This window comes from Galeopterus variegatus, unplaced genomic scaffold (assembly GCF_000696425.1).
Source record: "Galeopterus variegatus unplaced genomic scaffold, G_variegatus-3.0.2 Scaffold362, whole genome shotgun sequence".
NCBI lineage: Eukaryota > Metazoa > Chordata > Mammalia > Dermoptera > Cynocephalidae > Galeopterus > Galeopterus variegatus.
The window spans coordinates 86,737-111,314 of NW_007726473.1; positions in this window are offsets into that span (position 1 = coordinate 86,737).

Genomic DNA, 24,578 nt, shown 5'->3' on the forward strand with positions numbered 1-24,578 from the left:
AGGCATGGCCATCTTACGCTTTCATTTCATTACCCAATCAGCCTCTGACATTCAAAAAAACTAAAAAAAATCTTGAGGATCATCCAAATATGACCCAACGAGACCTCCTCAAGGCAGCTTTCAAGGTTTTTAACAATAGAGAGAAGGAGGAGAAAAAGGACCGTTACAAAAGAGATCAGGCCAAATACCAACTCCTGGCTAATGCTATCTGTGGTTCACTTACTCCAAAGCCAGCTGCCTCAAGGGGCAAGCCACCCAGGAACTGCTTCAAATGTGGTCAACTGGGCCACTGGGCATGGGCCTGTCGTAACCCCAGGCCCCCTCCCGGGCCCTGTCCTCACTACAAACAGCCAGGTCACTGGGGGGTTGACTGTTCCACTCACCAGAGAGGGAGTGGCCTAGTCCCCAACCCACAGCCTTTGGCTTCATGGCCATCCCTGCCAGAGCTGCTTGGCTTTTCCCAAGAGGAGGACTGACAATGCCCAGGGCCTGAGGCCCCCACAGAGATCACCACGTGTGAGCCCAGGGTAACTCTCCTCATAGCAGATCAGTAAGCCAATCTCTTTTGTCATCAATACAGGGGCCACTTACACTACCCTTACTGAATATGCAGGACCAACAAGCCCATCCTCTATCACAATAGTAGGGGTCACGGGATCAGAATACCACCCACAGATCACTCAACCCCTTTCCTGCACCCTGCATCACGCCCAATTCACACACAAATTTTTAATAATGCCTCAATGCCCAGCCCCCTTAGTGGGATGGGACATTCTTTTCAAATTCAAAGCTACTCTTACCCTAAACACTAACTCCAGCCACAATACTCCTGTTACAGGCTGCCCCAGACCTGGCCCCTGAGACTTCCACCTTCCCCTCCCCCTCAGAAAAAGTTAAGCCCTAGTATGGGATGCTTCTTTTCCCTCCATTGCTATGCACCATTCCCCTATCCTTGTTAAATTGCAGAACCTCTCTTTGTTCCCTAATGCCCCACAATACACCATCACTAACAAACACCTAATAGGCTTAAAATCCATCATACACAAATTCTTCTCGTCTCTTATGGCCTACCCACTCGCCTTTTTATATACCCATCCTTCCAGTTATAAAGCCTAATGGCTCATACTGTTTAGTACAGGACTGATCCTGACACATGCCATTCCCAACAACTTACTTGGACCGTTTTGCCCCAGGGATTTCAGGATAGCCCCTGCTTCTTTGGCCAGGCCTTAGCTCAAGACTTATCTGAACTTCCCCCAACCTCTAGCACTTTAATACAATATGTGGATAACTTCCTCCTTTGTAGCCCCTCCTGTGAGGATTCACAGGTCCACACTGTTGCTCTCCTTAATTTCCTGGCCTCCAGGGGATATCGAGTGTCCCCCAGCAAGGGCCAAATTTCTTCTCCTTCAGTCACCTATTTGTGAGTTCACCTCACCCCCAACACCAGAGAAATAATGATGGATCTCAAGAGTCTCATTTCTGAACTCCCTACTCCTACCACAAAGGGTGAAATCCTTTCTTTCTTGGGGCTTGCAGGGTATCTTCACCTATGGATTCCTAACTTTAGTGTGCTAGCAAAACCCCTTCATGAGGCAGCCAAAGGGGATCCTGCCATTCCCTTAGATCCCACAAAGCCCATTCATTCTCCCTTCCAGCGATTAAAAGCCACTTTCTCTCACAGTCCCAGCTCTATTCCTCCCAAACTTATCTCATCCTTTTATCCTATATGTCACTGAAACATAAGGCCATGTCAATTCTCTACCCTTCCCGCCTACAACTTATTCACCTTACTTCCACTGAAAATTCCCAGTTCTCCTTTAAACCTTGTCTTTCCTTAAATCCCACCACTCTTATCCCAAAACATTCACGAGCCTTTGAACACAATTGCATGGAGGCTTTAGACCTCTTTCTCAATCCCTTTCCACACATCTCCCCACAAGCCCACAGGCCTCAGCCCTCTTGGACTTATATACAGTAGGCCCTTCACTCTCACACCTCTCCCTTCCAGCTCATCACCTTTAGGCCAGTATCTCCCTACTCTTTTGCTCATTAGGGATCTTCTTAGGGAACAGGCCAACCTTCTATTACCTCATCCTTTCCCCACTGCCCCTCAGACTTTAAACTGAGCCTGGGACAGCAAGTGTATATTAAGAGCCGAATCCCAAAGCCCCTCTCACCATGTTGGGAGGGGCCTTATATAGTACTTCTCACCACCTCCATGGCAGTAAAAGGACTAAGAAAGGCCCCTTGGTATCACTTATCCTTGGTAAAACTAGCACCTGAGACTTTACCCCAAGGATCTGTTAACACCAAGCCAGAGGGGTCCCTCTGCTCAACCCCCAACCCAACACCTCCTCACACTTCGTCCATTTTAGGACCCACAAAACGGAAAATCTCCAGGACCTCCACTCTTTCCCCAATCCCAGAAAAAGGATGATCTTTCCTCTGGCAATTATCCTCTTACTCTTGCAGGCCCGCTTCACGTCCCTACACAAGAGCTACTCTAAGACTAGTCCCGACCTGCTATCGTGGGTTTGCCATCATGGGACATAAAAGTATATGCAACTCTGTGTCCCTAACCTTTATTATACTGTCTGTTCTAGTACTTGTGACAAGATTGGCCAGTGCTGCCCCAAAGGAGTGTAGCATTATAGGAAGCTTTCTCCTGGCATTTCTTTACCTCCTATCAGTAGGATGCTTCTTAGCAATGTCATTGTGACAATGTGCCCTTTAAATTCTTTTGGCTCCCTAACCCTTCACATCCTTCCTGTGTTTTTTCTCCTATCTCAATGCTCCCCCTTACCTGGAACAATGAGGTTCCAGGTCCACAGGGACGATGCAGTCCTCAGCAAATCAGACTGGTCCCCAAGTGACTCATCTGTCTCCCACTTTGCAAGAAACTTTTTGTGGTCACCCCCCTCCCTGTGGATGCAGCCCGCAACGTTTCCACAAATGTCTCTTCGCTTTCCTCTAATCTCACCTCAGTGGGGACTGTCAGCGTTGTGCAGGACCTACCCACACTCTGCCTTACTAACACCACCAAACACTACCACTCACTTACACCTCCTCATCCATGCCCTAAAACCGGAATATATTTCCTTTGAAAAACTACAATATCCTTTGCCTGTCCCCCTAACACGATTTCTTGTGATTTCTTGCATATTCATTTGGCTAGTCCCCCACATCACCATCCAGACAGATGGAGGGATGGAGATGGGACTGGGACTAACTTGGACCCCCCCTCTGAGGAAGTGCCCCCACTACCATAGGGCACTAATTGTACGTTTTTAAATTGGGGCAGGGATCCTTCCTGCAACTGGGACTGGCATAGTGGGCCTTGCTACTGCCTCTCAATTCTATCAAAAACTCTCAGAAGAACTGAGTATAGATAGCATCTCCTCCCTCCAGCAACATGTCACCTCACTCACGACAGTTGCTTTACAGAACCGTCAGGCTCTTGACTTCTTTAAAGCTGAGAAGGGAGGCATCTGCCTCTTCTTGGGTGAGGAATGCTGTTATTACATAAATGAGTCTGGAGTGATCCAAAACAACTGGAACCATTTAAAGGCAAGCATTGATCACCAACACAAAGGGTTACAAAACACAAACACACCTTAGGGGTTGCCCCAGTCACTGAACCCTTGGATACCCTGGCATATGCCCCTACCAGGACCCCTAACGGTACTGGGACTCATCCTACCCTTTGGTCCCTGTCTCTTTTGGTGTTTCTCTAGTTTCTTACAGGAAAGTATGCAGGCTTTCACCAACGAAAAGGTCACCAATTCTTCATGGGAGGAGGATATCAGCCCCTCAGAATCATCAACCCTTGCCTCCCCACATGAAACCAATACCCTGCCACCTAATTGTTTCACCCACCAACATAAATATTTTTTTCATATCTTTGCCCATCTCCAGCAGGAAGTAGCTTCAGAAGAATGCGACCTTCACCCCTTTTCCCTTCTCCCTACACTTAAAAGGTGGGAATGATAGGTTCTGAATATAACCAGCACCATTTTAGGCAAGGCCAAGCACAAAATGGCCCCAACCCCTCCTCCCTCACCTTTAGGAGAAACTTCATGATTTCTGAGAAACAGAAGCCCTTTTGCTTCCGCAAGGGTGCAGTTCTCCACCCAGGTCACATAGCTTCTGCATTAGCATAATGCCTCTCCTTGATTGTATCTGCCTGCCCTTGGCGCCCTACAGTCCAATAAGCTCTCCCACCCCCACACCTGGTGCTGTCTTCCATTTTGAGTGCAGCCCAGCAGATTATTTTCCTTTAATAAAGCTTGATTGGTACCTGGCATTTTGGCTCACTTTCTTTCACCTAGCACAATGCCTTGACACATTAAATATTTACTGAATGAATAACTACTTTCCAGATATGTTCATAATATTTGTAATATTTGTAAAATTTTTTAAATATTCAATCAGTAATTGTTCGTGAATACTAGTTATATGCAAGCCACTGTGTAATTCACTTTGCAGAAAACATACACTCCCTATAAACCTAGTGGGGAAGATAATCTTTTTTTTTTTTGGTGTCTGGCTGGTGCAGGGATCTGCTCTAACCAACTGAGCTAATTGGCCAGCCCTGGAAGTTAATCTCTAAAAGTGTGAGTACAAACAGTGATTGTTACATGAATTCAGAGACAGAAGAGATCACTGTGAACTACACCTAAGAAAGACTTGGTCTGGCTTCTATGGAAGTACTGATAGGGTTTCAAGGAGAGTGCATGATGTAGCAAGGTGCTCTGAGCCTACCCCTGGGATGAAAGTGCAGAGGCAAAAGAAGGGAAACTGATATTGCAGATGTTTTTTCTCAGCCTTAAATGCAGAGGTAGAATACATATTTGAGGAAGGATTGCTCCGTTTTTTTGGGAAAATCATTTTAATGGCCTATCTGTAATTATGCAAATTTATGTATTGAGGAGCATAATAGCATAATGATTAAGAGTCTGGGCTGGGCTGTTAGATTGACTGAATTCTTTTTTTTTTTTTTTTGGCACCTGGCCAGTATGGGGATCTGAACCCTTGACCTTGCTCTAATTGACTGAACAACTGGCCAGCCCGAATTCTTTTTTTTTTTTTTTTTTTTTCACACAGGTACATCATTGTCCCATCAGCTTTCAGTAGAGTGTCATTTTTCTACTTTTCTGCAGTGTAATCTTTGTCGCTTATAAGTATGTAAAAGACAAGGGCCATTTTATGTAGTTCCACTAGGTCTATTTATTCATCTCTCCACTGATTACTATAATTTTATATCGTATATATGTTATATAATACAAATGTATATTTTTAAAAACAATATTTACCTATAGTTTTTCAATTTTATTAGTCTGTAAAAAAACCCAACATTTGTCAAAAAAAATTCTTTTGCACCACGCTCAGCCATCCCTATACAGGATCCAAACCCGCGGCCTGGGTGCTACCAGTGCTACACTCTCCCGAGTGAGCCACAGGGCCAGCCCAGCCCAAATTCTTAATTCTGCCATAACTTGCTGTGTAAACTTAAGCTTGCTACTTAAGCTTTCTGTGCCTTCACAGCTTATTTTGGGGGTTTTCTTATTGTTTTGGGGGGGAGGTTAGAGGGATGGCTGGCCACTATGGGGATCCAAACCCTTGGTGTGCTCTAACCAACTGAGCAAACTGGGCACTCTGGTTATTTTGAAAATTATATAAATTAATACATATATTGTGCTTAGAATGGGGCCAAGAACATTGTTTAAGTGCTCATGAATTTTGGCTTTATTCATTCTCTTCTGAGGAAATATGAAAAATGAGAAACTGAACTGTCTGCATAATAATCTAAAAAGCTGTCTTTGTTGGAGTTGGAATTGCTTTTCTACAGATTATTATTAATTTGACTAGGGTGTAAGAGATGGTAGTTTTGGTTTTTCTTCTTTTCCTGGGCCTTAGAGGGTGTAGAGGTCCTGAGTTTGGACTCCAGATATTTCTTTGGTAGCATTTTGCATACTTGGAATTATTTGCTTAACTATTTGTGATCATTTATTTAATATCTATCTCTCATGAAAACAGGAACTGTGTCTATTTCATTCACCCTTGTATCTCCAATGCCTAACACGGTACCTGGCACTTGAAAGTAAATAAATATCCGTTCTCTGACTGACAGAGTCCATTTTTTGGAGAGAAGCTGGCCCTTGAAGTATGACTGTGGGGAGAGTGGAGAGTGAGAGGGGGAAAGACTGGCACCTAAGGTCAGAGAGCATCAGTGTGGAACTGCAGGGGCTGAGCTGGTAGACTCTAACATCCTTCATGTCTAGATGCCCATCTTAGTGTTCTGTGCAGGAGTCCCTCTAGTTATGCCTGAATCTTTTGTTCCATTTTTTGAATTATTATGGTCTAGATTTAGTATGCAGCCTGGTGCAAAATTGTCCCTGGAGAACAGCACCAGCAGCCTGTAGAAGCCAACTTTGAAAAAACAAGCTGTGATCAACTGAAAGTGGAGGGGTTGTCTAGACCATGGTGACAAGTGACACAGAATGGTTTTCTGGGACTTGAAAACATTCTTCAGAAATGCCAAAAGTTATTTAAGGAGAGGGATCTCACAGAATTTTAATTTGGACATCAAAGACAGATTTGGGCTGAAGGCTGGAAATCTTGGGACATTTAGGTCCCATGAGCAAAAATAAATACAAAGGCAAAAAAGCACATGATGGGTGTGGGCCGAGCCCATGGTGCACTAGGGAGAGTGCGGTGCTGGGAGCGCAGCAGCACTCCCGCCGCGGGTTCGGATCCTATATAGGGATGGCCGGTGCGCTCAGTGAGTGCGGTGCAGCCGGTCTCAAAAAGGACAAAAAAAAAAAAAAAAAAAAAGCACATGATGGTTTTGGGAGACATGAGTACACCTGAGAGGTTAAAACTGCGGAGACCTATCCAGGAGTTCTGGGTAATAACAGGGCAGACAGATTAATGGGAACCTGGTCACTGGGGGCTCTGGGTGCAAAGCTGAGAAATTTAAATCTTTTAAGAAGGTGATGTATAGCAGCCATTAAAGACTTTTGAGCAGGGGTAGTAGCATCATGAAAGTGATATTCTGGAAAGGTTAGTCTGGCAGTGATGAATTGGGGTGAAGAAAGTCCAAAGTCCAAAGATCAAACAGAAGATTATAGTAGTTGTCAAAGCACAGAATTAACTGATCTGACTTTATAGCAGTGGAAACCTCTCTGGGCATCACGAAGTATGTGACAATGGAATGCTCTTTAGGAAAAGGAAAAAAAAAAAAAAATCAAATAAGGCCCCGAAAAGGGTTAGCGACTGGGTGAATTATGAAGTGTTTGGTATTTGAGGTACTGAGGACTGGGAAGTGGGAACTGTGGCAGGAAGTTGTGGTCAGAGAGGGGAAATCCCTCCTCCTGAGCCGTCCCCTTCTGTTCAGATCCACAGGCCTGTCATCCTTGTTCCAACGCACTCTCTACCAGCTTTGGTCCTTACAACTTTGAAGTAGGTCTGAAGGTTCTCCAAACTGACTGGAGGCTTCTTAAGGAAAACTGTTCTAAAGGCTTCTCGGTCATCTAATTAATCAGCAAGTATCTGTTAAGAACTAATATCATTCGTTCTTTCCTCAAATGTTTGTTTATTGATTACCTACCACATCAGCCATTTTCGAGGCACTGCAGTTACAGCAATGAACAAAATAGACAAAAATTTCTATTTTAGGAAGCTTACATTCTAATGCCCATAACTGTGTTAGGTGCAATGAGAGAAAGAAATACCCAGTTACTCTCAAGAAACTTGAAGTCTTGTTGGAGACATAAGACACTCATAAATGCTAATGTTACTGATAGTACAAGAGAGCATGTATCAGATGCCTAGCAGAGACCATAATTGTTAAAAGATTTCAGAGGAAGAAATCACATCTACATGGGGTGGTCGGGAAATTCTTCAAAGAGCATCTGGGAGTCCTGTTAGGTAAAGTCTGTAAAGGAACAAAGAATGAGTAAGGGCACCCTGAGAAAAGACAAAAATCAAGAAAGATTAAACTATCTCACATGCATGACTGAATTCCCAAAGAAACCTAAAACCTTAAGTTTTGTAGGAGTTTCCCAGTCTTTCTCCTTTATATTAACTCTATGGTTAAAATATCACTTAGCAAGAAATCAGATTACCTATTTATTTCTATTTTTACACTAGCAGCATTGTCTGACATTAATAACAGGAACAAACTAGTACCCCTGATCAGTCAAATAGTGTACTTACAGTTCTGGAAGCAGAATGACAATATTATCATTATCATAATTATTATTATTATTATTATTTCCTTACTTTGATCCAGTCACTGAAGTTAGTGTTTTACATGTCTTATTTTATTTAATCCTCTCAACAGTACTTTTGAGGTGGGTTAAATAAGTAGACTCTTTGGAGTTATACATGAAAGAAAACTTGATCCAAATTGTTTTAACCAAAAAGTGGATTTATTAGCTCATGTAACTAAAAAGTCCAGTAGCAGTTTGGCCTGACTTTTGGCCTGATTTAATGCAAGACCTGTTTTCTCTCTTAGTCCATTTTCTCTCTGTTGACTCCGTTCTTAGATTGCATCTTTCCACATGATGCAAAAATGTCAGTATGCTTAGTATACATCCTGTTGAGTTCAAAACTAGTGGGAAAATAACACTTATCTCTGTCCCAAGAATCTCAACAAGTACCATCTTGTCACATTGGCTCAGATGGGTGATACTAATCCCTTAAACAATCCCTGCAGCCTTAAGACTAGCCAGATCTAAGGTACAATCTGCTCAGCCAGAGGCGAAATCAACAACACAACCACCAGATGGGGGGAGTAGCGAGAACTCTAAATTCCAAATGGGGAGCAGTTACCAGAGTAAGATGAGCAGCACTGTTTATAAGCAGCATTATCTGACATTAAGAAAATAAAAGGAGTAAGCTAGCTTCCTTCATCCATAGTTATAGAAGCAGAAGATATGCCAGACATTCAGAAAGCTACATTACCAAAGCACTATTACATCTCCACTTTACACATGAGTAAGCTAAAACTTAAAGAGGTAAAGTAATTTTTTTTAAAAGGCAGGTAGGGGCTGGCCAGTTAGCCCAGTTGGTTAGAGTATTGTGATGTTGATAACACCAAGGTCCAGGGTTTGATCCCCATACTTGCCAGCTGCCAAAAAAAAAGGCCGGGGTGGGGGGCGCTAAGTAATTTGCCACAGCTCACAGGGCAAGTAAGTGCCAGGTCCAGGATTTGAACCCAAACTGATTTCACTCCAAAGCAAATAACAAATGGTTTTTGATCCTGGGTTTGCTTCAGAATATCGAAAAGCTTTTTACAAATACAGATGACTGCTCTCTACCTCAACCTACGGTGATGGAATCAGTTCTGCAGTGGATTCCAGACATTGCTTTTTCTCTTCTAAATTACAAATTATGTAAAAAACTACAGAGAATACCATAATATACCCCAAACCTAGATTTGACAGTTAAAATTTTGCCACACTTCAGTTCAAACTTTGTAACTTGAAATTTTTAATTGAGACAGCTGTAGATCACATGCAATTATATGAAATAATACAGAATGATTCCTTACACACTTTGCTCAGTTTCCCTTAATGGTGACATTTTGCAAAACTGTAGTATACTATCATAACTAGAATACTTATATTGATAAATACCCACCAATCTTATTCAGATTTCTGTAGTTGTATTCATTTGTGAGCGTTGCGTGTGTTAACGTTTTATACAATTTTATCATCTGTAAGTTTCTCTATCCGTTACCACAGTCCAGATAACGAATAGTTCCAACACCGCAAGGATCCCTTGTGTTGTCCTTTCTTAACCATACCCACCTCCCTCCTTCCCTTACATCAGATTTTCTCTTGTTGTTGCTTTTTGTTTTTTAACAGCTGGCCAGTACAGGATCTGAACCTGTGACCTTGATGTTATCAGCACCATTTTCTAACCAAGTGAAATAACTGGTCAGCCCAGATTTTCTTAAAGAAAGCATCTACTTCCAAACCATTTCCCTCCTTGCCTTTCTAAAAGTAGCCAATAACCTGAAAGTGTGCATCCTTCCCCTGCATATCTTATACTTTTACTATATACGTATGTTCCTATTAACAATATTTTATACTTTATCTGGGTTTTTAAATTTTACAAAAATGCAAGCACTTTATACAAAGCTTTGTGCAAACCTATTTTTATTCAATAGTATGTTTTCAAATGTATCCATGTTGATTCATATAGCTCTTGTTCATCCATTTTAACTGGATGGCTTTATGATATTCACCCATCTACCTGTTATTAGATGTTTTGGTTATATTAACAAAGCTAAAATCCTTGTAAGTGTCTTCTGGCGTAGTGTCCTCTATGCTATATCTCATGGTGGAATTGTTGGGTTGTAGGATATATTCAGCCTGACAATCTGTCAATCTGTCTTACTGACAGATTGCTCTCCCAATTGATTGCACCAATTTATGCTCCCACTACTCCCGCAAGAGTTGCCATTTCACCACTTTCTAGCCAACACTTAGTATATGTCAAATCTGTAACATTTTTTCAGTTGATGAATGTGAAATTTATTATTTTAATTACTCTGACTTTTTTTTAGGAGGTGGAGCATTATTTTGTATATTTCCTTGAATATATATTGATTCTGGTAGGCAACTCCAAGGTTGGGGACTACTTCCCTACCCTCTACTTCTTCTGTAGTTTAAAAAAGAGAAAGGGAAAAAAGAACAGATGAAAAGAAAAGAACAAAGGAAGGAATAAAAGGGAAGTATGCTGTCTCTTACAGTCAAAGCCGTATTAACACTAAAATCTGCATTGAGTGCCACGTTTAGCAGTGTCCCAACTGGTAAACTCTAGCAACTGGTATACCTGATACTCTCTAATGTAAATCTTCAGTCTCCTGACTTGGCACACATGTTAAAGCTCATTGGGATAAGCAGGCTAAACTGGGTTTAAATAAGGTTGAAATTTACTGTTCCTGTTTACGGTAATCTCTCTCTTGTAAAGAGAAAAAAAAAATAACCACATTTGGTTTTTGCTTTTTTAATTTTTTTATTTTTTAAATTTATTTTTTTGCTAAAAGGGAAATTTATTTATTTAAATGTGTACATTAATAAAAAAGAAAGATCTCAGATCTACAATCACCTTTACACCTTAAGAAACTAGAAAATGAAGAACCTAAGCTCAGGCCTAGCAAAGGAAGTAATAAAAATTAGAGCAAAGATAAAAGAAATAGAAAAAAAAATAGAGAAAATCAATGAAACCAAAAGTTGGTACTTTGATGAGATCCACAAAATTGACTAACCTTTACCTAGATGAACTAAGAAAAAAGAGGGAAGACTTTAATAACTAAAATCAGAAATGAAAGAGGGGTCATTACAACCAACTTTACAGAAATCCAAAGGGTTATTAGAGAATACTATGAATAATTGTTGGTCAACACATTACATCATCTAGATGAAATGAATAAATTACTAGAAACACACCACCTACTAAGACTGAATTATGAAAAAATGGAGAGTTTGAACAGAACTACAGCTAGTAAGATGAGTGATTATTGTTTTTTGGATTCCTGATGCAGAACTCCCTTGAGGATTTCTTGCATTGCTGGACATATAGCGGTGAACTCCCACAGTTTTTGTTTGTCAGGAAAATACACTATTTCTCCCTCATTTCTGAAGGATAGCTTTGCTGGGTATAGTATTCTTGGCTGGCAGTTTTTTTCTTTCAGTATTTTGAATATATCATCCCATTTTCTTCTGTCCTGTAGAGTTGCTGTTGAGAGGTCTGCTGTTAGTCTTGTACGGGCTCCCTTTAGGTGACTTGACATTTTTCTCTTGTTTCTTTTAAGATACTCTCTTTTTCTTTAAGCTTTGTCAGTTTGACTATAGTATGTCTTGAAGAGGATCTTTTTGGGTTGAATCTGTTTGGGGAGGTTTGAGCCTCCTGGATCTGAAGATCTGTGTCTCTCCTTATACCTGGGAAGTTTTACACTATTATTTCATTAAATAGGTTTTCCATGCCTTTTCCTTTCTCCTTCCCTCTGGAATACCCATGATTTTAATGCTTGTGCACTTAAGGTTGTCTGCTAGTTCTCTTAGATTTTCTTCATTTTTTTAAAATCCTTTTTCCCTTTTTTTTTTTTTCTCTGCTAGGGTTATTTCATAAAGACTATCTTCTAGATCAGAAATTCTTTCTTCTGCTTATTCTAGCCTGCTGCTTAAGCTCTTGGTTGTATTTTTTATTTCACTGAGTGAATACTTCAGTTCCATAAGTTCTGCTACATTCCTTTTTAAGGTATTAATCTCTTTGCAAATTTTCACCTTCATACCCTGGGTTTTTTTTCTTATTTCATTATGTTGTCTAACTGAATCTTCTTCAACCTCAGTGAGTTTTCTTAAGATTGTTGCTTGGAATTCCTTTTCAGTTATGTTAAGGGTTTTCTGCTCAATACGGTCTGGTATTTGAGAAGTACTGTGTTCTTTTGGAGGTGTCATATTTTCTTGGGTTTTCATATTTCTAGAATCTCTACATTGATTCTGGTTGTCTGGTAGAGCAGTTGCTTTTTCTATTACTCTGGAGTGGGTTTTGAGGAGAGAGATGTCCTCTTTGTTTTCTGGTCTCCACTGGTGACTCTCCTTGTATCACTGCAGTCGAGTGTCTGGTGGGCCACCTGCACAGTGGCTGTGGCTACTGCTGTGGCACTGAGCCACTTTTGCGGCAGCCATGCTGTGGTACTGGCTATCATGGGCTACCTGTGTCGAAGTGGTGTTTTCATCATGCTTCTTTCCTGCTTCTTGGCAAGGAATGCTGCCCTTGACTCCTGACTTAGCCCCCAGGCATGCTCTTTTTTTTGCCTGCTTGTGGGCTGAGGGTGCTGCCCTCAGCCCCTGCCTCCTCACTGGGCTTTAATGCTAAGAATCTGTAAATTATTTTCCTTATCCTTTTCATTATTAGAAAGATGTGTGAGAGAATAGCAATATGTAAACCACCTACAACAATAGAAATTAACCTTCATTTAGCCAAATTTTTAATCAACTGGCACCCTTTATTCCTTTAATATATTATAGAATAAAACAGTTATGTTTAAATATACTTAATAAATATAAAATAAGTTTAAGTTCTGAGAGAATGAGGAGAGAGATATCAGAGTCAAGGATGATCCATAATGAAAGACCTCCTTGAGAAGGAAATTGAGTTGCATTTAAAAAGAAATGGTAGCCATAGATTGGCATCAAGGAGGAAAGATTTCTAGGTAGACAGAATGTTCCATGATATAGTATAGAGGTAGGAAATACATGTGGGATTACAAACTTTCTTGAGTAGAGCAACAGATCTGTTTAGAGGAGCAGATCATTCAAGTAATGTCTACTGTGTGCCAGGCAAAATGCTAAGCCTGGGGACACAGCAGTGAACAAAGCACATAACCACTGCTTCCAAGAAACTTACAATCTAGTGACCAAAAAACATGGTAAAATACATAAAGTAATTATAAATTATGATTTTTCTAGGAAATAATAATGGTAAGTCTGAGAAGATTCTTCTGAGGAAGTGAAATTTAAATTGAGACTTAAGCATATGACTGTTCTAAGAAAAATTACAGCATATGCAAAGGCTCCAAGATGGGAATGAGTTTGGTGTGTTCTAGGAACTGACAGAAGTTATTGCGGATGGAACAAGTGAGCAAGAAAGAGAGTGGCATGAGTTGAAGTTGGAAAGACAGAAAGACCATGTACCTATTGTAAACCAATAAAACGAGTTTGAAATTTAATTTAAGTGCAATGAGAAACCATTATAAGGTTTTAAGCAAGCAAGTGCTGTACATTTTCAAAAGATCAAAAGATCAAAAGATCACTGGGGGGCTGGCCCAGTGGCGCACTCGGTAGAGTGCGGCGCTTGGGAGCGCAGCAGCGCTCGCTCCCGCTGTGGGTTCGGATCCCATATAGAGACCGGTCCGCTCACTGGCTGAGTGCATTGCGGGTGTGACACCGAGGGTTGCGATCCCATTGCCGGTCGCGGTATGGGCGAGACACCAAGGGTTGTGATCCTGTTACCGGTCACGAAAAAAAGACAAAAAGGAAAAAAAAAAAAAGATCGCTGGGGCCAATGGATTAAAAATGACTGTGGTCAGTGGATTCAAAAGGACATGTAGATGTGGGGAAACTAGCATCATGATCTAATGACAAATGAGGGCAGCTAGGGAAAAGATGGTTTCGATGAAGATGGAGTGTTATGAGTTGAACTGCCCCCCCTTCCCTCAAATTTATGTATTGAAGTCCTAAGCCCCAGTACCTTAGAATGTGACTATATTTGGAGATAGGGACTTTAAAGAGGTAAGTAAGGTGAAATGGGGTCATATGAATGGGCCAAATCCAATCTGACTGGTGTCCTTATAAATAGAAGAGGTTAGGACACAGACAGACACAGAGGGAAAATCATGTGAAGAAAATGAAAGATGACAGTTATCTACAAGCCAAGGAGAGAAGCCCTGGAGGAAACCAGCTCTGCTGACACCTTGATCTCAGACTTTCAGGACTGTCAGAAAATTAATTTCTGTTGCGTAAGCCATCCCGTCTGTGGTACATACTTTGTTATGACAGCCTTAGCAAACTAATATATGGAAATAAGTGGATGTATTCCAGATGTATTTTTGGACCTGAAACCAGTTATTACTTACTGATGGATTGAATTGGGGAAGTCAAGGAGACTCTTAGGTTCCTAGTTCTAGAACTTTTAAACAGATCTACTTAAAATATTTAATAAGACATAATCTTGTGAAATAAAAGCACAACAGTTGATTGAAGGCTTTAAAATTCAGAAAGAATGGGAATTAAATGAAATAGGATAATAACATACGAGGAAGCCTTGCAAAAAAAGTATGTGTCTTACAAATGTAAATCATTGTTGTTAATTTCATAGTTGTTGTTAGTGCATGATACACAATAGGAATCTACCACTATTTTGAGTGGTTGAGCAAAGGTGAAAATGCCACTTGAGAGAAGTGAGTGTAGAATCATGGAAGATTGATGGGAGCAGGAAAGCCTGGATGTAGCCTGGAAGAACAGTCAGAAATTGGCTGCTGCAGAAATTGACGTGTAAGCTGGGAAGTGTCTGATAGCCCTAGGAAAGTCAAAGGGACTGGAGACATTTCAATAAAACACACACACACACACTCACACATGCACACATGCACACACATACATACACACACACTTACATACATACATACCTTAAATAGCTAGAGGCCAGAAGGGAAAATGTAACCAAACCACCTTTCATTTTCTATATAGGCATCAATCCTACTTAAAGTAATTTTCTTCTTACAGCCTTCTTAGGGTCAGGATTCATGCTTAGCCCAAATGCTTTGTGCATAAGCTTAATAAATGTTTGTATATCAGAGGAACTCATATTTTGCCTTTTTAAAAAGGGTAGTAGATATTATGGTGGGATAGCTATAGACCAGGAACTGCAAGTTCTGGCTCAGCCACTCAAGAGCTGGATGACTTTGGGCAAGTCATTTAAGCCAGTACTTACTGCCCAATAGAAATTTCTGTGATGAGGAGACTGTTTTATATCTGTGCTATCTAATACCATAGCTACTAGTCACATATGTGGCTACTGAGCACTTGAAATGTGGCTAGTGCGACTAAGGAACTGAATATTTTATTTAAATGTGGCTAGTTGCTACCATATTGGACAGTGCAGATTCAGCTTGCAAGACCTCAAGTTCTTATTCTGTAAAAGGAGGGCATTGGGTAAGTGATCATCTTTGCCTTTCTAAAATGTTGTTATTCTAACTCAACACAACAAATTCATGTGCACATTATAAGAGTTCAAATTTTGACCTCCTAAGGCTATATTTTTAAAGAATGTTAAATTATACACTTTTTATGTATAGAAAATCTTGACAAATTTTAATCAATTGTGTATAAATAAATGATGTTTTAGCCTGTATCTCATATGTATTGTGACATTAACAATCGAAGAAGAAGATGGGGTACTTGGAGAAGATTCTGAGGACAGCAAGATGATGATTAAAAAGAGTTGAGAAGGGCCGGCCCGTGGCTCACTCGGTAGAGTGCGATGCTAATAACACCAAGGCCCCGGGTTCGGATCCTATTTAGGGATGGCCGGTTTGCTCACTGGCTGAGCGTGGTGCTGACAACACCAAGCCAAGGGTTGAGATCCCCTTACCGGTCATCTTTTTTAAAAAAAAAGAGTTGAGAAACAAGACTGGGTAAAGGCTAAGGAACTGAGATTGTTTAGAAAAAAAGATGGAAATTTTAATAATTACATTCAAATATATGAAGGATTATGAGAAATGGTATCCAGCTGTTCTTCATTTATTAGAACACTAAGAACTTAGGTTAAAGAGGAAGTAAGTTAGGTATTAAGAGGCACTTCTAGAAAGTTTCGTATATTAAATTCTCAAAAGAAATTTACTTTAAATATAATGGTTTTGCCAAGATTTGGAACCAGCCTAAATCCCCATCAATGGATGAGTGGATAAGGAAAATGTGGTATATTTACACAACGGAATACTACTCTGCTATGAAAAAGAATGAAATTTTGCCATTCGCAGCAACATGGATGAACTTAGAGAAAGTTATATTAAGTGAAATAAACCAGCCATAGAAAGAGAAATACCACATGTTCTCACTTATGTGTGGGAATTAATAAAAATAAATAAATAAATAGAAAAAAAAAGACACAGCAATCACAATAATTCTTTGAACTTGTTAAGAGATGTGAACAGAACTTCTTGGGTAGGAAAAAGGGAGAGGGAAAGGGGAAAGGGAGGAATTGGTAAAGGGCCATAAAAATCAATTACATTGTATAATGATAAATTAAAAAAAATAAATTTTAATGGTTTTTAAAACATTTTTGTGTCACATGTCATTGAAGATATGACTATGTGAAAACAGTAGTCACAAAATGTTAAAGCTAGAAACAAATTGGAATCACTGCTGAAGAAAATTTTTAAAATAAGATTGTCAGCTTTCCAGTAAGATTCAAGACATCAGTTTTTGAGATTCTTTACAACACAAATATCAATTAAATAGATATTTTCAATTATCAACTAAAATTACATTATATGCTAGATATAGATATTTCTGGAATAAACAATTTATTTCTGAAATGATAAGGATTTGTCGAATTATAAAATTAAGGTATTTATTTTGATGCGTAATGCTTTCAAAAGATGATACTTAATATTTATAGAACAAAAACAATGTAAAATATAATTTAGCATAGTGGTTCTCAAATGTTAGCATGCCTCAGAATCACCTAGAGGGTTTGTTAAAACCCATATTGCTGTGTCTACCTTCTGAGTCTCTGATGTAGTTGGTCTTGGTTATGGCCTGAAAATGTATGTTTGTCACAGACATCAAAGTAATGGGTTCCTAATTAATGAAGTTCCCCAGGAGTTGTAGCACATATAACATGTCCTTTAGCTGAGTATGTAACTTTGCAGTGACTCTATCTTCAAACATCTGTTTGTGCTAAATCCCTTTTTCAACTCTGTTAATGTCTGTTAAATAATAAGATTAGTAACTTGTACTAGTTTATAATTTTTTTTTTTTTTTTTTTTTCTTTTTTAAGGAGTGGTTAGTTTACAACTATAAATTAAGTAGGGCTATGAGTTTCAGGATTCTCTTCTACCCACAACTAGGCTGAAAAAGAGTGTTCAAAACCAACAAGGCTCTTGGTCATTGTAATGTCTATTGTTCACAGTTGTTTCTAGCTTATTACAGAGGGATCTCTTTCAAGTAAGAGTCTATTTCATAAATTATTGGTCAGCATCTAATATGAAACATGCATAATAATCAACAAAGTCTGTTATAATAAACATTTTATATTTGAGAATTCAGAACATGAATTAGAATGAAAGAATAAGTAACTTCACTACTACATTAATTTGCAAATAGCACATACAGAATATCTTCTAAATATAAAGCTGGAGAACTTTGAAATAATGTCTCTGAGCTGAATAATCAAGTCCTATCAGGTCAAGCATAAATTTCTTAAGCAAGTTGTTCCTTACAGTTTCTCTTCATGCAATTATACCAAGTCAACTAAATCTCAGGTCTTTTTAACCTGCACGATACAATGCAACAATAAAAACTCATTAATACTCCTTATTTTATTTAATCCTTATTATCCTGTGAAATAGGAATTATTATACCTATTATTACCAATACCTAACACATAATCAACACTCTATCAGTGCTTTTACAAATGTTTTATCTTAGTTTTAAGGTAAAACTTAAATTCCAGACATATAGTTAGCAAACAGTAGGAAGACCCAGAAACAGTAGGGAATAAACAAAAGCTCTAAGGCTGTTGAAGCCATGAGTGAACAAATCATGAGGAAGAGACGGAAGGAGAGAGAGTTCTCCAGTTTTAGCACAAAGGAAGGCAGAGTCCCAGAAGTGGATCACCATGATAGGGGAACTTACAAACAGAGAGTGATTGACTCTGGGGGATTACAAGGTCACTCCCAATGTAATTAGAGCTATGCTGAATTCTGAGCAAGACACAGAGCTCCATGAGGCCCAGCCACAGTTGCTACGACTGTTTTTTTCTCCTTTTCTTCCTATGAATTCTTAAGTTGGATCCTCATTAACTGAGGTAACCTATGTCCCCTGCAGTATGAAAACCCTCTGAAAGTATATTATTCAGTAATTTTACCCCCAGAATACTTCAGTTGGAATGAAAGACTTTGTCTCTTCACACTTTCAGTGTGACTTCCCAGAGATCAACCTAGCTTTGTCCTTAATGTTTAACATTAGGATTACATAACACCAAACCAGCACCGTTGGTCAATAGAAATAAATAAAATTGTACTTCTTAAATAACAGGGTTCCTACACTCTCTTATCTTTCTTACATGCACAAATTTATTGCTTTTTTTCTTCATTTTTTTCTTTTTCTCTTTTACAAATTTATTGCTATCCCTTAGAAATGTCTGAAATTAAACATAATAATCCTGATGGAGAATTTGTGCTCTGGAATCAGAAATGTAGGTTCAAATATGGCTCCGACATGTACTAGCAGTGCAGCTTCCAGCAAATATTTAACCTCTCAGTTTCCTCATGTATAAGAGGTGGTTTTTAATACTAACTTTTAATTTTAAAGAATTGTATAAGGATTAAATGAGATACTACATTTAAAACACTTAGCACAGTGTCTGGCACAATGTTAACTGTTTTTATTCCATCAAAAACATTTGAAAATTCAGGCAAATTTGTTAGCATTAGTAGATGTTGTGAAGTCTTGGAGGTACATGGTATAGAAACATCTGTCTGGTCTGTGGAGACTGAATTTTCAAAATTAGTATCATGGCAGCAAGCTAGTTGTTTGAGATTCAAACTGATACCTCCACTTTTGGGCTCTGGGATATCTTGTTACCTCTCTCCCCTCTTCTTTTTCTATATTTATTGAGCACCTATTATTTGCGAAGCATTGCTGGTATGGGGATATAGAGATGGGAGACACTGTTATAGAAGTACTCAGAGGGGTGTTGGGGACAGAGAGATATATATAACCAGTTACAACAAACTATGGTAAATGCCATGGTGTTGGTGACCAGATCCTTTGAGATCCCAGAGGTGAAGCCCCTTGTCTACTGTGGGGTGGAGACCAGTGAGAAAGAGAGAGCCAAGAGGGCTTCCTGTTAGAAGTTAAGTCTTGAAGGTTGAGTATCGAGGGAAACCAGGTGAAGGAGGGTGGGGGGGTAAGGGAATTTCAAATAGCAATAATAACATCTTTAGAGGCAAAAAGGTGACAGGGGAAATGGCTTATTCAAGGAACCACAAGTGATTCAGTATGCCTGCAAAACAGAACACATTCAGGTGAATGGCAGAGATAGTTGAGGAGAGAAGCAAGTACTAAATTGGTTAAAGGCCTTATATGCCATACTAAGGGATTTGAATTTGTCCTGAACAGTATTGCACCATGATCAGATTCACACGTTGGAAAGATCACTCTGACATCAGAAGAGAAGTCTGATGGAAGTAGGTAAAACTAGAAGCAGAAACATGATTTTGGAGGTTCTGCTTTTTAAAAAGGGAAGTGAATTAGAAGAGAAAATGGGAATGGAGTTGGGTGCTAGACTTTCAGATATATGAAAGAAAATTAAGACAAATTAGTAACTGGTTGGATGTAAGTGATGGTGAGAGGGAGGTGTTTAAAAGGACACCCAGTTTTCCTGCTTGAACAAGTGGGTGGATCACGATGTCATTAAATGTGATGGTAAATCAGAAGGAGGATACAGCTCAGGAGAGTGTGTGCATGGTTAGTGGTAGAAGCAGTTGGGGTAAAGAGTTCAATTTTAGATGTGTTGAGTTGAAGTGTAACTAAATGAAAGATGGAAAGTGAAGAATAGGCATGTGGACTGCTCTTTCCAAAAATGTACCTGTGGAGAAAAGGGCTTGTGAGGATGGAGACACGTTTCTGTAGGTTCAGAGGAAGACTTTCAGGGCTTTTGTGCATGGTGGCCTCTGTATCTCTGAGCAGTTGGAGATGATATTTTCTGAGGGGTAGGGCAATGATGAGTAAATGTGATGAGGAGAGTGGTTAAGTTTAGAATAGCCATGTCATATGAGAAGAGGCTCATTGCACATACAAGAATATGTGGTTAGAAACTATAAATGTGGATGGGCACCAATCCACAAACCTGTAAGATTCCCTTCAGTTGCCCATAGGAACCAAGGTGTCAATCCAGGCTTCCCAGAGACTTGGGGGAGGGCTGGCCACTTCTTCTTTTCAAGTTCCCAGTGTATTCAGGCATGTCGGGATGCCAAGAGAGGGTTATAAAATCAGAGCATGTTTCAAATGTTTGCACTTAGCAAATTAATACTTTTAACATATGATAATTACAATGCAAAATAATTGTGCTGTTTACCAGATAATTACAGAATTTACATAAAATGTTAATTCATAATGCATTATAGTTATTGTCATTTGGTAATGGGACAAAGTTTAAAGTTCTACAATGAATACCTTCTTATAATCATATAGTGTAGGCATGTCTCTGAGATGGTAGTATAACCTCACTTGGGCAAAATATCAAAAGCTTTGATTGAAGCTTTTAATGAATATGGGCCCTGGGCCCCATAAACCTTAGGTATTGGAGTGGAAAACACAGATGACTAGGTTAATCCAGTTTAACAGCTCTAGTTCATTAAAATACACGTGACAATAGAATTGAGAGCATAGACAATTATGAGAGGTTGAAGCAGTGGATTATGATTTCCAAACTGAATTGGCAAGGAAGTGGTCTTAGTCCATTTGTGCTGTTATATATAACAGAATACCACAGATCTGGTAATTTATAAATAATAGAAATGTATTCCTCACAATCTGGAGGCTGGGAAGTCCAAGATCAAGGCGTTGGCAGGATTAGTGTCCGCTAAGGGCTGCTCTCTGCTTCCAAGATAACACCTTGTTGCTGCATCCTCCAGTAGGTCCAAAAGCTGTGTCTTCACGTAGTGGAAGGGATGGAAGGGAAAAGGGCCAAACACTGCACATAGCCTCCTTTATGAAGGCCTTAATCCCATTCATGAGGGAGGACCCCTGATGACCTAATCACCTCCTAAAGGCCCCACCTCTTAATACTAATGATTGAAAATTAAGTTTCAACAAGAATTTTGGAGGGACACAAACATTCAAACCATAGCAACGTAAAAAGAGGAGGGAGTGACAGATTGTAGAAAAGGGAGAGGCTAATGATAAATGAGGTGTGAGTAATGAAATGAGAGAACAAAATGGTTATTAAGAGAATGGTATACCATAGTTTCACAACTGGAGTATTTCTGGAAAACGACAGGGTATAGATGTAGGAGCAGGTGACTAAAGTGGAGCAGAGATGAGGGTCCATTGTATTGAGAGGTCAAGTAATTGTAAGACTAGTGTTTTGAGAGCGATTTACACGAACATTGAAAATGATCCAGGATAATGGTGAATCTTCATATGAAGAAGGTGATTTTACCCCATTTCAAGGTACCTTGAACTGATAATTGCTCCAAAAGGGGGACAGGGGAGGAAGGAAGGGACAAAGGATTGAATACACCTTATCTTCATCCCTTACTAACCTGTGACTGAAATTTTATAGATGAAAAATAATAAGTTACAAAATCTTTGGTTGATGATACAGAAGTGCTTACAGAACACAAAATCACTCCAAAGAGCCTTTCAATCCACTTATCAAAGTAATTTTGTTCTCAATTTAATGGCAGTGAAACAATATTGAACAAAGCAACCTCTGTTGTATCATAAGCCCTTTAATTATAGTGTTCACACTAGTAAATAATCAAGTTAAGGGACAACTTCCATTATAATTCCAGGTTTTCAATCACTTTGGTTCTTAAGACTTTCAGTTGAAATTTGAAATTCTTCAGCAGAGTTTCTGCCCAAAGGTTTTGTTTGTGTGGATTGATTGGGTAAGAAGAACAGGGTCCCTGAGGCTGTGCTTAGGGAGGGAGGGTTGCTGCAAAGGAGAGGCTATGCCATTACCTGTGAAGGAATCTGTGAACATGGGACAACGATGATAGCTGACATTTAAGCAGAACTCACCATATGTCAAAAACTGGGCTAAGTATTTTATATCCATTGACTCATTTAATGTCCCAACAATGTATGAGGTAGGTGTTATTACCCCTGACGCCAATATTAAAGAACAGGAAATAGGTAATTTGTCCGACATCTCACAGCTAGTAAATGATGGAACTAGGACCTGAACTCAAAACTCTTTAACTCCAGAACCTACAAAGTTGTGGTTCAATACACTCACCATTTGGAGGTGGGGGTGGAAATAAATCCAAGAAGCAGTCAGGGGCGTCATTTACACTGATTCTTTTCCTCAGACAGGAAACTAGGGGTCCAGAGCAGTTGATTAGAATCTTGGGTTTGAATCTTGAGTGTCTGAAGCCTGCTCTCCTTGCTCAGCCCTGTCACACCAAATGATACAGATCCCTCCTCGTAATTCTCCCAGGCATGTCCTGGCTGGAGGAAGAGATTATCATTTTGCTCAGGGGCCCTTTCCTTGCTTAATCTGCTTCGCTAGCATTGCAGACAAAATCATTCAAAGAAGCAGCCAGATGTCTTCAGAATGGGTTAGGGAATTTGAAACCAGAATGAAAATTAAGAAAAAAAAACGAAAATAAAAATAAAAATAAAATCAGTGATGTTGCACAACCTGTGAATATACTAAAAAAAAAAAAAATACTTAATTGCTTAAATGGACAAATTGTACTGTATGTGAATTATCTCTCAGTAATGCTGCTTTTGAAAAAAAAGCAAGAATGTAATGACAAACAAATTTTCGTTGATTTTGAGTGATTTCAAATGGAATCCTTGCACATATGACCTGCCACGTGGAGAACCAGATGCCTGGGGTGATCTCACCCATTCATTTCTTATTCAGTCCACATTCATGGCGTCCGCCTCTTGTTCAAGGTGTAGGGACAACAAAGAAGGGGTAGGCAAAAGGTAAAGAGGAATGCTTGTAACGGAAAATAAACACTGATTTTTTTGCATTGAGGTTTCCAATGACTCTGTTGCAAGTTTGAGTGCAAAAAAAGCCGATGAGTTTCACTTTTAAGGGAATGTTTTCCTTTAGTAAGTTACATCGAGTCACAGACCTAGTCTCAAAGCTTCAACTACAGAAATCGTTTATCCCTTTCAAGTGGGTTTTGGCATACTGAGGTAAGTGAAAAACAATTTTACAAAAGCAGGCTAATGTTAGAAAATTGGCCTTTATTAATAATCGGTGCCTGTTAATGATATCGATGTTAACTCCAACCTATCCTTGCGGCCTGCAGCCAGCACTGGCACGCCGCTGGGTCAGGTGGAGCTAACGGGGTGGGTGTAGGTGTTTTTACACGTCCTCTCCCGACTTTTTTCGGCCTTGGCCATTTGGCTTGTCCGGGCGGGCTGGAAGAGCCTTTCCCGAGCCCTGCGGGGGAAGGGGCCGGGCGGGGCGGAAGGACTATCTGCGGCCAAGGGCGGCCGCGTTCTCCGCAGAGTTGGGACCCCAGATTGCACCCAACGTTGGTCGTCGCGCCAGCTGCCTTCGCGGCGCAGAACACCAGGCACGCTCTCAGCCTCTGCCGGGTGAGGCGCCGGCGGCGGACAGGATTGAGGGCGAGTTGGTCACGTGCGGCCGGGAGAGGCGGTGGAGGCCGCGAGTCTGCAGGAATGTAGTAACTTGCAGGGGAAAGTTTCCCTCAGCGGCCTGCCACAGATTCGGTGCGGGAGGGCGCGCAGAGGAAGGAAGAGCCGAGAGGAGGCGGAGCCGGCGAGCGGCTCGGGCGGGCGGTTCTCTCAACTTTAGTTTTGGCGTCTGAGGCGAGTTTCTGTCTCAGTCGGGCGCAGCCGCCGCCGGGGAAAAGAAAGGGAGGAAGGAAGGAACAAGAAAAGGAAATAAAAGAGAAAGGGGGAGGGAGACGGCAACTAGCAGTCCGGCTTCCGTCAAGGGAGTTGAAGGGAAAAAGTTATCAGGCGCCGCAGGACCGAGTCTCTCGCAGCCCCTCCCGAGGCGCAGCAGCCAGACCAGTGGAGCCGGGGCGCGGGGCGGGGGCGGAGGCGCCGGGGCGG